This window comes from Antechinus flavipes, chromosome 3 (assembly GCF_016432865.1).
Source record: "Antechinus flavipes isolate AdamAnt ecotype Samford, QLD, Australia chromosome 3, AdamAnt_v2, whole genome shotgun sequence".
Classification (NCBI taxonomy): Eukaryota; Metazoa; Chordata; class Mammalia; order Dasyuromorphia; family Dasyuridae; genus Antechinus; species Antechinus flavipes.
In genome coordinates this window covers 394,549,198-394,565,663 of record NC_067400.1, presented here as the reverse complement: position 1 = coordinate 394,565,663, position 16,466 = coordinate 394,549,198, and positions in this window count along the sequence as shown.

Sequence of the window (16,466 nt, the reverse complement as noted above, 5' to 3'; positions counted from 1 at the left end):
CTACATTCAAATGAACTGGATGATCTAGAAATGCACAAATCTCACTCACACATACACACACACACACACACACACACACACAAATACACACATACTTTAAACATTAGCTACCTCAGTTTACCACATGTGTTATCCTATAAAGGTGTATTTTGCTTTACTTTCTCATTTGTGAACGTTTCTATATATTAAAAATATATGCCTTTAGCATCTCAAATATATCTGAGCAGCTTGATTTAAAAAATTACTATTCAGTGTGTGCATTAGGAAAATTTTAAATATTGGAAAGAAGACTGAAACAAATTCAGCATTTTGAATGAAACAAGTATATGTGATAGCCTCTGAGCAATAGGTATAAAGAAATTCACATTGTAGACCATCAAAAACAACAAAATTAACAATTAAAGAATCATCCACAGCTGGAAGTGTTGTTCCTCAATCCCACTTTTTTAATGAGCCTTGTGATTTCAAGTGATTATTTTTTAGGAAAATATCTTGAGTTTTAGGAGACTGACTGTATATATCAGTAATGGGATTTGAATCTACTTGCCTTTTCTCAGTCTTTATTCCACTCAACCTCTGTGCAGATTTTGACACTACTGAGCACTCTCTCTTCTCTGGAGGTTTTCAGCACAACTCTCTCTCTCTCTGATTTTCCTCCTATTTATCTGACCCTTCCTCAGTCTTTTTTGCTGGACTCTCCTCCAGATCATGCCCTTTTACTAGAGATGCCTTCAGGGTTCCATCCTGGGTCTTCTCATCTTTCTATATATTACCTCACTTAGTGATCTTATCAGCTCCCATGAATTTAGTTATTATTTCTATGCTGACAGTTCTCAAATATAACTACCCTACCTCAACCTCTCTGCTGATCTCCAATCTTGAATCTTTAACTGCCTTTCAGACATCCAAACTGGATGTGCAGTAGACATCTTAAACTCAATATGTCCAAAGTGGAATTCCTTGTCTGAACCTTCCTCTCTCCTACCTTCCCTATTACCATCCTCCCAAGACCCTCAGGCTCAAAAACTAGGAGTCGTCCTAGATTCTTAACTATCTCTTACCCCCAATCTCTAATCTGTTGCCAAAACCTACTGATTTGACCTTTGCAACATCTCAGAATATCTCTTTTCTCTGGTGCTGTCACCACCCTGGTGCAGCCCCTCATCACCTCACACTTGGACACTGCAGTAGTTCGTTGATGAGTCTCCTTATTTCAAGTCTCTCCCCATTCCATTCCTCCAATATGATTTTTTTCTGAAGTGCAGCTCTGACTAGTAGTTCCCTATTACCTTCAGGATCAAATACAAAATGCTTCATAATCTATCTCCCTCATACTTTCTAATCTTCTTACATCTTATTCCCTATCATACTGCTATCTTTGATCCAACAACTCTGACATCCTGGTTCTTCCATAGAGAAGATGTTCCATCTTAGCTCCAAGCATTTTCTCTAGTTATTCTCCATACTTGGATGTTCTTCCTCTTCATCTCTGTCTGCTGGCTTCTTCAGTTTCAAGTTCCAAACAAAATTTAATCTTTAACAGGAAACCTTTCCCACTCCCCTTAACTCTAGAGCCTTCCCTCTCCTAATTATTTTTGTATAAAACTTGTTTGTCCATAAGTGCTTGCTTGTCTCCCCTAATAAATTGTAAGGTCCTTAAGAACAGGGACTATCTTTTGTCCATTTTTATATCTTTAGTGCTTATAGTAAGTACTTAAAAAATGTTCACTAACTGACTTTCTGAGTGTGAGGTGAGCTCACTATTCACTTTATCAACCTGCTTCTTACCACATCATAGACATTTTATAAATGTTTGTTGTTTACTGATTATAGTGGGAAAAGTATTTTGGAGTCAGATGACCCAAATTCAAGTCAATGTTCTATCACATCTTACTCAGTGTCCTCCAATGCTGTTTTTTGAGGATTTAAATGCCTCATCTCAAAGCACAGAGATTTGGATTAGATGACCTTTCATGGTTCTTTCCAGCCCTACAAGCCTATGATGAGACGTTACTTCACCATCATAATTTTCCCTCTTTAGATTGTACCCTTCTCTAGCTCGTCAATATCCCTCTAAAAAATATTAAAAATGCACTTAGATCTGGCCATGCTGTTCCAGATGCCTGACCAGAGAAGAGAAAATGGGAATTTAATGTAAACCTCCTCCCTTAATCTAAATAACAGACTCTTATTAATGCAGGCAAAGATTGCATTAGTTTTTTTTTGGCAATCAATTACTCTGTTGGCTTACACTGAACTTTTTCTTAAACATAAACTCTTAGGTCTTTGTCATATGAACCACTGTTAAATGAGGCTGATTAGATCCTGTACATGTGTAACTGATTGCTTTATTATTATTTTTTTTTTTAACAGAAGGACATTTAAATTTCATTTTACTTTTGGTACATCATTCCAGCCTGTGAAGATTTTTCTGAATCTTGGTTTTGTCACTCAGACTATTTGTTATCTCTCTAAGCTTTGTGTCATGGACACATTTGATAAGCATGACATCATTTCTGTCTTTAGCTAAGATAATGATTAAAAATGCTAAAGAACATTGAGCTGTGTGACTAATAACCTTCCAGTGCCTATCAGTAGAATATCCTAGTCTAAGAATCAGTGATTTAATTGATACATTTTATAAATCAAAAAAAAAAAATTGGTATTCCACGTTTCTAGAACTGCAAAAGTACTGAATTTGAATTAGATGACTTAGGTTTGAACCCTGGGCTTATTGTTTAAATTATGTAGATCTGTTTCATTTTCCACCAGCTGAACTCATTTGGCTAGACTCCATGATCATGCTCGTAGAAAAACTCATCACCAGCAAACTTATCATCCTTCATGACTGCATAGGTTTTGCTCTTTAATCCAGTAGTGTCTTACTGAGTCTGTATCCCAAAGAGAACATAAAAAATGGGAAAGGAGCCACAGGTGCAAAAATATTTATGGCAGCCCTTTTTGTAGTGGCAAGAAACTGGAAACTGAGTGGATGCCCATCAGTTGGAGAATGGCTGAATAAGTTATAATGAATATAATGGAATATCATTGTTCTTTCAGAAATGATCAGCAGGATGATTTCAGAGAGACCTGGAAAAACTTACATGAACCGATTCAAAATGAATTAAATAGAACGAAGAGATCACTGTACACAGCAACAAGATTATGCGACGATCAATCTGATGGACATGGCTCTTTTCAACAATGAGATGATTCAAGCCAATTTCAATAAACTTGTGATAGAGAAAGCCATCTGCATCCAGGAACATGGGGGTACTGAATATGGATCACAACATAGTATTTTCACCTTTTTTTGTTATTTACTTGCTTTCTTTTTTCTTAATTTTTTCCTTTTTTGATCTGACATTTCTTGTGTAGCATGATAAACATAGAAATGTTTAGAAGAATGCACATAAACCTATATTGGATTATTTGCTCTTTGGGGAAGGGAATAGGAGGAAGAGAGGAGAAAAATTTGAAACACAAGATTTTGTAAGGGTGAATGTTGAAAACTATCTTTGCATGTATTTTGAAAATAAAAAGCTATTATTACAATTTTTTTAAAAACTGCATAGGTTTTGTTATTCAATTGGCATCTCATTTGTATCCTCAGTATACTCTGCCTCTCTTACTGGAGGGGTAGGACAAACTCAAAAAGCCTTCATTGAAGAAGGGCTGCCAGAGTAGCCAATTCTTCATTCCTCTGGTCCTCTCCCACTCCAGCCTGGCTTCTGAAAGGAACCTTCTCTGTTTGCTTTTGTGTGTTGCTTCCCTCATTAGATTGTGAACTCCTTGAGTGCAGGGACTGCCCTATAAGATTTTTTTCTTATTTATAGTCCTTAGCTCAGTAGCACATAGTAGGTGCTTAATTAGTTCATTGACTGATTATTGAGATGAATAAAGTCTGAGACAGAGTTTCTGAGTAATTAATAATCAATTTATTAATTAGACTAAATGATAATCAATAAATTGGTGGCCAGTAGTTTCTCTCCATAATATGATTAAATACCTTGGAAAAGGGGATGTCTTGACACGTGAAGAATAACCTTGATTGATGAACAGTTAGTTAAGGAATGGACTTTCACGTGAGGGTGTGGGCTAAAAGCCTTTAGTTCTTTCTGCTGAGAAGATAACATGAGATTCAGTCATCACCAGCAATCTGAAATCATACAATTGTGGTTGGTTTTCTCCTTCATGAGCTGGCTTACCCTAGACTCTAAATGAGGGGTGCAGGTGATGAGATCCCAAATAATTGGATGTGGTTGGAGGAGAAAGAGAAATATTGATGGAATTGTTTCCAGAGGCAGGCAGGGAGAGGGTCTGATGGGGATCAGGTTAGCCTTGCTATGTCCAGTCAGAAATCCTAGTTATGTCAAATTCCTGAGGTTAAATTACCTCTTTAAATCTCTTCATGGCTCACACCATCTTTGTTGAGCCCTTTTGGGTCAATTCACCATGGCACTCTGCCTCTCAGTATCTTTCCCCTTCCCCTTCCCTCATGCCATGTAGTATCTTTCCTCTGATCCCTCACCATGCTTCTATTCTTTCACCTTATAGTTAACCTACTCTAAATTTCTTTTGCTGATATTTAGCCTGCCAGATAAGAGTTAACTCCAACCTCATGGGGTATTCCCTTTTTCCTGATTTATTGTGAGTTCTATTAGGGAACTTGTCTTTTCCATCATTAATTATTTAAAAAAAAACAAACACCTTCTTTCCTTGCTAATTAGATGCTCTCCGAACTCATATACTATAAATATATTTATATTTATCATGATATCATATATCATAAATATATTCATATGTACCAGTCCTAATATCTACTGTATCTCTTCATTTTGTCTGTAACCTCTTCTAAAAATAAATCTACCTTTTGCCAAAGAGAATGGCCATTGTGAATTCTTCACATGACCAAACTCCAATATTTGAAGTCTCTCAACATTTGTTGCTAAATCTTAAACATATATTTGGAGCCAGAAATTGCTCTCCTAAATCACATGACAAGAGCATTGATTTAATGCTTCAGGGCTGGAATTCACCTAGACTACATTCTGTTTATACTCTAAACAGAAGCAAAGTCTTTTATTGCAGAGGGATCCTGCCTAAGAACAAGAAGGATTTAGGCAATCTCAGTGATCAGCTTTGTCCTTCAGAGACTGGCTGAATGACCTACAAGGGACTGGTCCTTGCATGAGGAAACTAAGGGGAAAAAAAAAAAACTTAATCCTGATTTAATAACTGGTTATTAACATAATAAAACTAACTTTTCTCACTATTTTTTCATCTGTGAAATGATTATGATTGGACATGATCATCTTTACAATCTCTTTTAAGCTCTAAGCACCCTAGTCCCTATGTTTTAAAAGACACATATTTAATAATTAATCTTTCTAATCTTTGCTCCTTTCCATTGAGGTTATCATAACCTCAGTTCCCATACTCATTACTTCTTAAACTGTTGCATTAACTGATTTCCTTATCTTTAGCTTTTTCTTCTAATTCATCCTTCATATCACTGCTAGAGTGATCTCCAAAATGTGCAACTCTGATAACATTAGTTTTTCACTTCTAACTTTTAGTAGCCAATTGCTACTTAGAGAATAAATTCCAAACTCCTTAGCCTGGAGCTGTCAATGACCTGCCCCAAGGAATCTTTCTAATCTTCTTTCAAGCTAGTGTCCTTTTAGTGCTTATTCTTACATGACTATATTTTCTTTTTCTTTTTTTTCTTTTAGCTTTTTATTTACAAGATATATGCATGGGTAATTATTCAGCATTGACCCTGACTATATTTTCTAAATAAAAAATTGGTACAACTGGGCTGACAAAGGACAAAATTCTTCTTTTGGCACTAACATTAAAAAGGTACTTTATTTAAAAACAAAAAAACAATCTTCTTCTCCTTAAGTGTTGTTTCCTGTGTCTACCCATCTTCCTCTCCACTAGGGAATTTGTCATAGAACAGCCTGAGACTAGTTTGAGTAATCTGGTCAAGTTTCTCACAGAAAAGTGTTTTAGGCTTCTAGAGAGCTGGTTCCCTGTAGAAGATGAGCAAAATTTTCTAGGTTTAGGTGGAATCCAACAAAGGAATTGAGCAAATAATAATAATAATTATTATTATTTTGCTTAGGCAATTGGAATTAAGTGACTTACCCAGGGTCATACAGCTAGAAAATACTAAGTATTGGAGGCTGGATTTGAACTCAGGTCCTCCTGGCTTCAGGGCTGGTGCCCCATCCACTGTGCTATCTAGCTGGCCCAAGAAAATTATTGAGGAATGGTGGTATCAGTAGTTAGGTGGTATAATAGATAGAGTGCTGGTCCTGGAGTCAGGGAGATTCATCTTCATGAGTTCAAATTAGGCAACAGATACTTACTAGCTATGTGACCTTGGGCAAGTCAGCTAATCCTGTGTGCCTCAGTTTCCGCATTTGTCAAAAGAGCTGGAGAAGGAAATGCCAAGAAAACCCCAAATAGGATCATGGAGAGGCTGAAAAATGATAGCACTAAGAAGAGTACCAGTAGCTGAGTTGTGAAAGGTGGTATAAAGAGTACAAGAGCAAGGTCTATAATTAGTGACATTTTCTGTGAATTGAGGATAGATATAGATAGTTAGATAGATGATAGATAGAAAGCAGAAAACAGTGAGGAAGGATGAGTAGTGGTCCAATTTGGCTAGAGCATAGGTGGCTATACATCTAGATTTTTCTGGAGATTGCTAATTTTATGTAATTCTTATGTCAGAGGCTCATTCCTTTTATGAAGGGAGTAGTTACACTTTGAAGACTTTTTTTGTCCTTCTATGACATTGTCCCTATGGAAATATAATCTCAAATTACCAATATTTAACATTTCTTTAAAGGTAGTCACTAGCATTCCTGCTCACAAGGCTCAAAACACAATACATTTTGTTTACACAATAATGGAATTAGATAGGGCTAACATCTAAGCACCCTCCCTGCCAATTTTCTCCTGTCACACTAGGCAGCCCTTTCTCCAGGAATTCACATTCTCTGTGACTTAACAGTTCTATCTGCAGGAAGAAGATTGATATCGCTTCTTCCCATCATTTTCTGCTCTCTTCCTCCTAGAGCTTACTCCTCAGCAGGAGAAGTCTGTTTGCTTCCATTAATACACCCCCAGCCCCTCAGCTTTCAGCATTTCTGTCCATCACAGATCTGCCTCTAGTAGCTGTGGCTTCTGCATTTCTGCTGCTTCTCAGGAGATGGAACCCATCACTTTCCAATCGAGACCAACTCTCTAACTACTGATCTATATGAAAGAATCAGTCTAGTATCGTGCCAGATGTGCTTTAAAGCTCAAAAACCATCTTATGGTAAAAGTAGCTTTATTTTATTAAAGGTTTCTTGTTTCTTAGATATACCTATGTTTTCCTACCTTTGCTTTCTCTGGCAACTCTACCTGTTGAAATCTGAACCATCCTTTAAAGCTGAGCTTGGCAAATCTTTTCTTCTGAAACGGTCCATGATTCCTGTTCAGAAAAAAACAAACAAAAAATCTCTGTTCCTTCCACATCCCCATTTTATTTTATATTCCTCATATAGCACTTACTGCTTTGCATATTATGCTATAATTATTTGCATAAACATCTCATCTCTGATTCTAGATTTATAAGCTCTATGAAGAAAGGGATTGTATTTTGCTTATTATCTCTAGTATCCATCTCTATTTGCCTTATATAGTAAGTGCATAGCCAATGTCTGTTGAAAGGAACAGAAAGGTACTGGGTATGGGGGGGTAGTCCTGTAGTGGGCTAACATATACAGGAGTTTTGTTAATGAGGAATCCTGACTCCTGTTAATTAAACCTGACATCTCAGATACGATCATTGCTTTAGCCCCAAAATGCATTGGTGTGAGACTTCCTCTTCATTGCTGGAAGTCGGTGTGCTAAGGTTGTGTGAGGAAGGGTCAGGCAGAGCTGGAGATGAGGGGTGGGGGAGGAGAGAGCTCCAGTGTCTTCAGCTTCCTTCAGTCTTTGGAGGTCTTTTAGTCTCTTTCCATTTCTTGATTCTCTTTAAGCCCTTCCGTCACTTTGGGCACCATGGCTTCCAGCTTTGAGAGAAAAGAACCCACTTTAGGTTGTTGAAAGGAGAATAAGACTCTGGAAAGAAGCCCATAGGAGAGAAGCTGGTAGTCTCCATTATATCCCTCTCCCTGGCTTGCTATATCTGAGACTTTGCATGTCTGGAGACATCCCCTTGGATGAACTCTAGAAAAGATTCTCTAGAAAAGAGATGAAATCATTCTCTTGTTTGAGCTGAATCACTTCATTCTCAATCACTCTATATTGTCTGGTATAGATTATACTAAATATACTTTCTCTGAATTCTATTTTGCTGTTGACTTGTATAAATAGATTTCTATGCTCTTTCCTATGTGTGTATATATTATGTAACCAGCATTTTGTGGGAGGGGAGTCAGGTCTTGGATATAAAGCTTAAGGTCCTCCTTTCCCTATTAATAAAGTTTATCACTAGTGTAGTTTAAACCTAAAAACCACATCCCTTAGACGAACAATAATATTTAAAGGGACAGATAGATATAATTCAGACCTGATATCCCTGCTCTCTGAGGACAGCAGGCTGGCCAAGCTTCTGATGCCAGTCTCTTGCTTTCCTTCCTGACAAGGCTTAATAGTCTCCCTTGGAGAAGGATGGGGGAAGAAGTAATTAGAGATGTCAATTCTACCTCTCTTTGAGCCAGATCACCTCCCTTTTCCATACTACATGTGGGGGACAACCTCACTACACTGGAGAAGGATAAGAGAAACATGCATGAAACTGAATATTTAGGGACAGTTTTTTTTTTTTTTTTTTTCCATGAGCTTGTGACTTTACCCAGTTGCCTCATTAAGAAATAACCTCCTGGGAGCACCATCTGCATATGGGAAGATGATGACTTCGGTTGATGTAGAATCATTTTAAACCTTCTGTGTCTCACTGATATCAATTGTCCTTTTAACCCCAGAAGCTTTCCCAAGCCTCTCCAGGGGAACATCCTCTAGAAACATTCAATGTTATTGTTTTTTTTCTTCCCACTTCTTCAGCAGATGTAGTTTAGAAGTGGGGCTAAGAACAATGCAGGCAGTAGATTTTTCAAACTGTGCTCTCCCCCTCCCCCCTTTAACCTGTGTTTTAAATTTTGATCACTAAAAACGTCTGAATCCCTTGAGTTTTCTTCAAATTTGAAGCCCTCAGTACTTTAGAAAAGAATCAGGTACACAACAATGTAAGGCAGACTTCAACTTCAATAAATAAAACTCAAGCCAAATCTTTACTGGGTTGGATAAGAATGGAAAATCTAAAAGGACTCAAATGGCAAAGCAGTCTTTGTTTTTTCATTAAGAGGAAGCTAAATCAGGATCCTGTCGCTTGCCTTTGGCCTTTTATTTATTTAATTAATTTATTTGTACACCAGGAAGGAAGCCATTCAGGCCACAAGCAAGGCTCTCTTATCCTGAGCCTTCTTATCATCAACCAGAAGGGCTTGTCCTGGAAATGTGATTCTGAGCCCTGATCAGGAAAAGCTGTTTCCTTAATTGAGAGAGCTGCCCTTTTGAAGTCTTTTGCATCCTAGCAGAGCTTGGAGCTGAGACATTTCCCCTCTAACCAGGATCACTGGGCACAATCTCCCACATACATGAAGCAGATGGTTCACTGTGTGATTTTTTTCTAAAGATTTCCCAATCCTCTGTGTCAGGCAGGCTGGGGAGGGGTGATTTCCAAAAAGCCACTGATCTAAGAGTGTTCCATTTCAAGATGACTTCCTCTTCAATAGAATACCATCACCATCATTTTCTTATCATTGGTTTGATCCCAAAGTAAATGAACTTTCTGTCTCTTTTTCATCTTTTCCACATACATCCCTCAAAGAAGTTCAAGTCATCTGCTGGGTTTGTATTATCACTAAAGAAAATAGAAATTAATTTTGTTTTGAGAATTTCTTGATACTCTAAGAGAAAAAGATACCCTAGAGGCTAATGAATGGCTCCTAGCCTGTGCTACAAAGTCCCCTAGAGAGCAGTGACATTACTATAAAGGGTTTGTGCTTTGTTATTTTGATTTTTTTTAACTGCAACAAAATATGCAACTTGATTCAGGATAATAGGACTATGGATTTCCAGCTGGAACAGGCAGTGGAGGTCATTTAAAACAAATCTCTCATTCAAAAAAATGAGAAATCTGAGACCTTGAGAGTTTAAGTGACTTAACTGAATAAGTAAAAAAGATTTCCCTTTAAGTAATAAGATTGAAGAGTGAATGAATATAGATTTCTCTGGCCACTCCATTATGCTATCTTTTAAGTAAGCAAACTCATTTCTTGTAGAATGAATAAATATTGTCTCCCATCTGTTTCTTCTAATACAGCTATTACTACTTTAAGTGTATATAGGTCAACTTGTGATAAATAAAATATACATTCAATGAAATTTGTCTATGAAATATCGTTATATTAAAAATGGATCCACACATTCAAAGAAGAGTTTGGAAATCACTGTTCTAAGCTATTAGGAATAAGTGAGGAATATATTGGATAAGTAGGAATTGAATAAATAAGAATATATTGTAAAGTCAACAATAAGCTTTATTAACTGACTTCTATGTGTTAGGCACTGTGCTAAGTGTTAGCAATATAGGGAAAGGTAAAAAGAGCCTTGCTCTCAAGGAATTCACAATCTAATGGGAGGAGGCAACATGCAAACACCTATATACAGATAAATTATAGATGAGATAAATTCAAGATAATCTCAGTGGGAAGGCATTAGCATTAAAAAGGATCAGGACAGGCTTCTTGTAAGGGAATGAGATTTTGTTTAAGAGTTGAAAAAAGGTTGGGAAATCAGAATTTGAAGATGAGGAGGGTGAAACTTCCAGGCAATTGGGACAATCAGTGAAAATGCCCAAAGTTAGAAGATGGCATATCTTGTGCAAGGATCAAAGAAGGCAGTGTCATATTATTATAGAGTACATGGAGCAGAAGTAAGGTGTAAGAATACTGGAGAAATAAGTAGGGGCCAGGCTATGAAGACTTATTAGTAAATTTTATTTCTAATCGTGGGGATAATCATGAACCCCTCGAGTTTATTGCATTGTGGGATGACGTGGTGTGCCAATAAATCTGAAAGTCATCTGCAGAGGCAATTAAATCTATGTTGATGCTCCTCTTGTGTTAGAAGCTCTCTCTTAACAAAAAAGCTTGGTTATACTTTTGGGTACTTCTCTCTTCTCTTTCTTGTTGCTTAGGAGTGTAAGGAGTGTTTGGGAAAGACTAGTACCTCTAGTATAAGGGTTGCCAAGCCCTTTTATTTCTTTTCTTTTTAAATTTTCAATAATATCTTATTTTTCCAAATATATATAAAGATAATTTTCAACATTTGTTTTTATAGGATTTTGTATTTCAAATTTTTCCCTTTCCCTCTCTTATATTTCCTCTCTTCAAGACAGGTTAAATATCTAGGTTAAATATATACAATCTTTTAAAATATATTTTTATATTTGTCATGTTATGCAATAAAAATCAGACCAAAAGTACACAAAAATGATGAGAAACAAACAAACAAAATTAATGTACTATGGTTTGATTTATATTCAGTATCCACATTTTTCTCTCTGGATGCCAATAGCCAAGTCTATTGGAATCGCCTTGAATCACTGCAGTGTTGAGAAGGGCCAAATATATCAGTTGATCATTACGTAATATTGTTGTTACTGTGTACAATATTCTGTTGATTCTGTTCACTTAACTCAGCATCAGTTCATAGAAGTCTTTCCAGGCTTTTTTTGAAATCAACCTGCTCATCATTTCTTATAGAACAATAATATTCCATTACATTCGTATAGTATTATTTATCTAGCTATTACCTAACTGATGGGCATCCATTCAATTTCCAGTTCCTTGCCATTACAGAAAAGGCTGCTACAAACATTTTTTCACATATAGGTCCTTTCCCTCTTTTATGATTTCCTTGTGATACAGATAGTAACCCAGTAGAGATAATGCTGAGTCAAAGGATATGTACAGTTTTATAGTCCTTTGGGCAAAGGTTAAAATTGTTCTCCAGAATCGTTGGATCATTCACAACTCCACCAACAATGCATTAGTTTTCCCACATTCCCGCCAATATTTATCGTTATATTTTTCTCTCGTTTTAGTCAATCTTAGAAGTATGAGGTAGCAACTCAGAGTTGTCTTGATTTGTATTTCTCTTATCAATAATGATTTAGAGCCTTTTTTAAAATTTAGTTAAAAATGGCTTTGATTTCTTCATCTGAATATTATCTGTTCATATCCTTTGATCAATTAGGGAATGACTTGTACTTTTAGGAATTTGAGTCAATTCTCTCTGTATTTTAGAAATGAGGCCTTTATTAGAAACACTGGCTGTAAAAAATTTTTTCTCCAGCTTTCTGCTTCCCTTCTGATCTTGGCTACATTGACTCTGTTTGTACAAAATTTTTTTAATTGAATGTAATCAAAATTGTCTCTCTTATTTTGCTTATAGTATTACCCTTTATGTCTAAATCATGAACCCATTTTGACCTTTTCTTGGTATAGGGTATTAGATGTTGGTCAATGCCTAGTTTCTACCATACTATTTTCTAATTTTCCCAGCAATTTTTGTCAAATAGCAAGTTCTTATTCCAGAAGCTGGTGTCTTTGGGTTTATCTATTATCATGACTATTACTATCAAATATATCAAATAGTATCAAAATACTTTTGTATCAAATAGTTTTGATGGCCACTATTTTATAATGTAGTTTTAAGTCTGGTACAGCTAGACCACTTTCCTTTACATTTTTTTCATTAATTCCTTAAATAGTCTTGTCCTTTTGTTCTTCCAAATGAATTTTGTCATTATTTTTCCTAGCTGTATAAAGTAACTTTGGTGCAGTTTGATTAGTATGGCATTGAATAAGTAGATTAATTTAAATGGAATTGTCATTTTTATTATAGTAGCTTGGTCTACCCATGAGCAGTTGATACTGTCCCAATTGTTTAGATCTATCTTTATTTGTGTGAAGTGTTTTTCATATAGTTTCTGGCTTTGTTTCTGCCAAGCCCTTTTCAAGGCTGCTTATTTGCCTTTGGTATCCATCTGGTCCATCTAACTCTTACCTGTGGCTCCAAGAAGCTGTAGCATGCACAGCAGTCACACCCTGGTAAATCCTCTTGGTAGATAGGCTAAACCAGGTTGAGGGTTACAGAGGAGTCTCAAACCTGTCAGTGAGTTAAGAGAGGTGTTAGAGCAATCTTTTAAAGATTCTACTGTTCACCTCTTGATATGAGGAAAGGGCTAGAAAAGGTACTCTAAAAAACATCTGCTTACCCCACCCTGGCCTGATTATTGTAGCAGGTAGGGAGCCCATCCTCGAAACACACGCAAAAAAATGTACAAAAACTTCTGCAGAGATGATTCTACTCGCTGTCAGTACATGTTTTGTAGACATACTTATAGACAACACAAAATCCACTAGACATGAATGATGAAAAGATTTTGTTGCAAGAGAACTCAGCAGGTATTGCCTTCAAATAGTAGCCCTGAGTGAAACAAGAATGGCAAATGAAAACAATTTACTGAAGTTGCAGCAGAATACACAATTTTTTAGAGTGACTGCAGTGAAAGAGAGTGTCATGAATCTGTCATAGGTTTTGCAATAATTACAAAATTGTTACAAGATTGACTATCTATCAAAAGAAGTGAATGACAGGCTCATGGCAATGCGATTGCTACTTGAAGGAAAATAGTACTTCACCATTATCAGTGCCTATGCTCCCACCACAATGAATCCTTATGAGATCAAAGAAAAATTTTATGAAGATCTGGAAATCCTTATAACATCAACATAGCAAAAGAGGACAAGTTTATAATTTTGGGTGACTTTAATCCTAGAGTATGATCAGACTACCAAATATAGTTGAGTCTTTGGGAAGAATGGCCTTGGAAACAGCAAGAATGATAATCACCTACTCTGTCATGATCTCATCATCAACACTGTTTTCCATTTACCTAAATGAAATAAAACTTCACTTCATGAATATACTCTTTCAGCAAACATTGGCATTTAATAGACTGTTTATTGGTATGGAGAAAAGACAAACAGGATGTGAGAGTGACAAAGGCAAGGTGTGGCACACAGAGTGCTGGACTGATCATAGACTTATCCTTTCCAAACTAAATATTTGCATTCAACAACAGAGGATGACCCAAGGCAAAATGACTATCAGAAGACTTAATGTCAACAGATTAGAGCATTTCTCTGAACAGAAACAATTCATTGTTAACTTGGAGGAAAATTTGAGACAATATATATGGTTGGTAACTTTGGAGTAGTGCGGCTTTCAGAAATTTTGTGTCCAATATTGCATTTGCTTATCTGGGTCAGAATATTCACAAACATCAAGATTGGGTTGACAAAAATGATGGGAAAATTCAGAAACTGCTAAATGAAAAATGAGAACTCCATGGGATTTAACAGTCAGACAGTTTATCCATCTCTAAGGAGATTTAACTCCATCAAAAGTAAAATACAAGAAAAACTTAAAGAGATGCAGGATGCTCAGTAAGAAGGAAGGTGAAATTCAGTTTTATTTTGACAGTAACAATCCAAAAGAGATTTTACAATGCCCTGAAAGGGATTTATGGGCCAAAGGTATATGGTACATCTCAATTTCTCAGTGCTGATGAAATCACTTTGATTAATGGTAAGGATATGATTCTAGAAAGATGGGTTGAACACTTTCATTGTGTTCTTATCAGACTGACATCAATTAATGCTAAAACCATTGAACATTTACCTCAGGTTGAAGAAAATCCCTCTTTAGCCAAATTTCCAACCAAAGAAGTTTTGAATTCCCTTTTCCTATGGCAAAACATGTAGTGCTGATTTTATTCCAATTGAGATGTACAACTTTTGGGATCCACTGTTGATACTAAAGCTGACTGAAATTTTCTGGGTTACATGACAAGAAGAAGTTATGCCACATGAGTTTAAGGATGTCTCTATTGTCCATTTCTATAAAGGTAAAGGGAATAGATTATCCTGTGACAATCACAGGAAGGTCTCTCTCTCATTCATTGTTAACAAGATTCTTGCCAATATCTTCCTTAATAGTCTGATCCTTCACCTGGAAAATGGCCGTCTACCTGAGAGCCACTGTGACTTCTGAAAGGGCTGATAAACACTCGACATGGTGTTTGCTGGCCCAATAATTCCAAGAGAAATGTCAGGAACAGAACAGAGGTCTATAGACTATGTTTATATATTTGACCAAGATCTTTGATATGTCAGTTGCAAAAGCTTATGGAAAAAAATATCAAAATTTGGTTGCCAGAGTTCATCAGTATTGTAAGTCGATTTCATGATAGCAAACAAGTTCTGGATAATGGATTATGTTCTCGTGCTTTCCCAGTCACCAATGAAGTCAATGTGCTTACTCCCATGCTTTTAAGCATGTTATTTTCAGTTTTGTTGTCAAATACCTTCAATAAGGACAAACATCAAGGTTAGCTACCCCAGTTGATGGCAAATTCTTCAAATTGAAAAGGCTACAAACCAGGTCCAGAGTAGAGGGAATGTTAATGCATGACATTTTGTTTGCAGATAATTGTCACTCAAAATAGACTCTGAAGCCTAGATGCAACAAAGCATGGAGTGATTCTCTGCTGCTTGTGCTTATTTGACCTAACAATGAAAACACAGGTTCTCCATAGCCAGAACTGTGGAATTATCAGTTACAGTACATTGAGAAGTCTGTGGATAAGTTCGTTTACCTTGGCAATATATTTTGCAGGAATGTGCACATTGTTGAGGTTGACATGTTCATTTCTAGAGCTAGTTCAATGTTTGGGAGGTTCCAAAGGAAAGTGAGCAAGAGAAGTGGATTAGACTGAAAAGGTCTACAGAGATGCTGTGCTGACTTCTTTGTTGTGTGCCTGTGAAACCTGGACAGTCTACCAGTGCCATGTCAGGAAAGTGAGTCTCTTATTTGAATTGTCGGGAAGATTCTGAAGATCAGCTGGCAGGATAAGGTACCAGACACTGAGGAACTCCACGCATTCAAAGTGGATTGTAGAGTGCAACTTCACTTGGCAAGCTAATTCTTTCAAATGCTTTGGTATAAGTTTGCCTAAAGATTACATTTTGTGAGAAACTCACACAGGGCAAGTGTTCATAAGTTAGTCAGAAAAAGTGATACAAGGACATGTTCAAGATATCTATTGAGAACTTTAGAACTGATTGTACAACATGGGAGACTGGACCGCCCAGCAAAGCATGCCCTCATCAGAGGAGGGGCTGTTCTCTATGAACAAAGCAGAATTGAGGTACCTCAAAAAAGTGCAAAATGCACAAATTTAGAGAATCCATTTCAAATGTTCAAGTGGACTATTTGTGCCTGACTTATGGTAGAATATTATGAGCTTGTATTGGTCTGATCAGCCA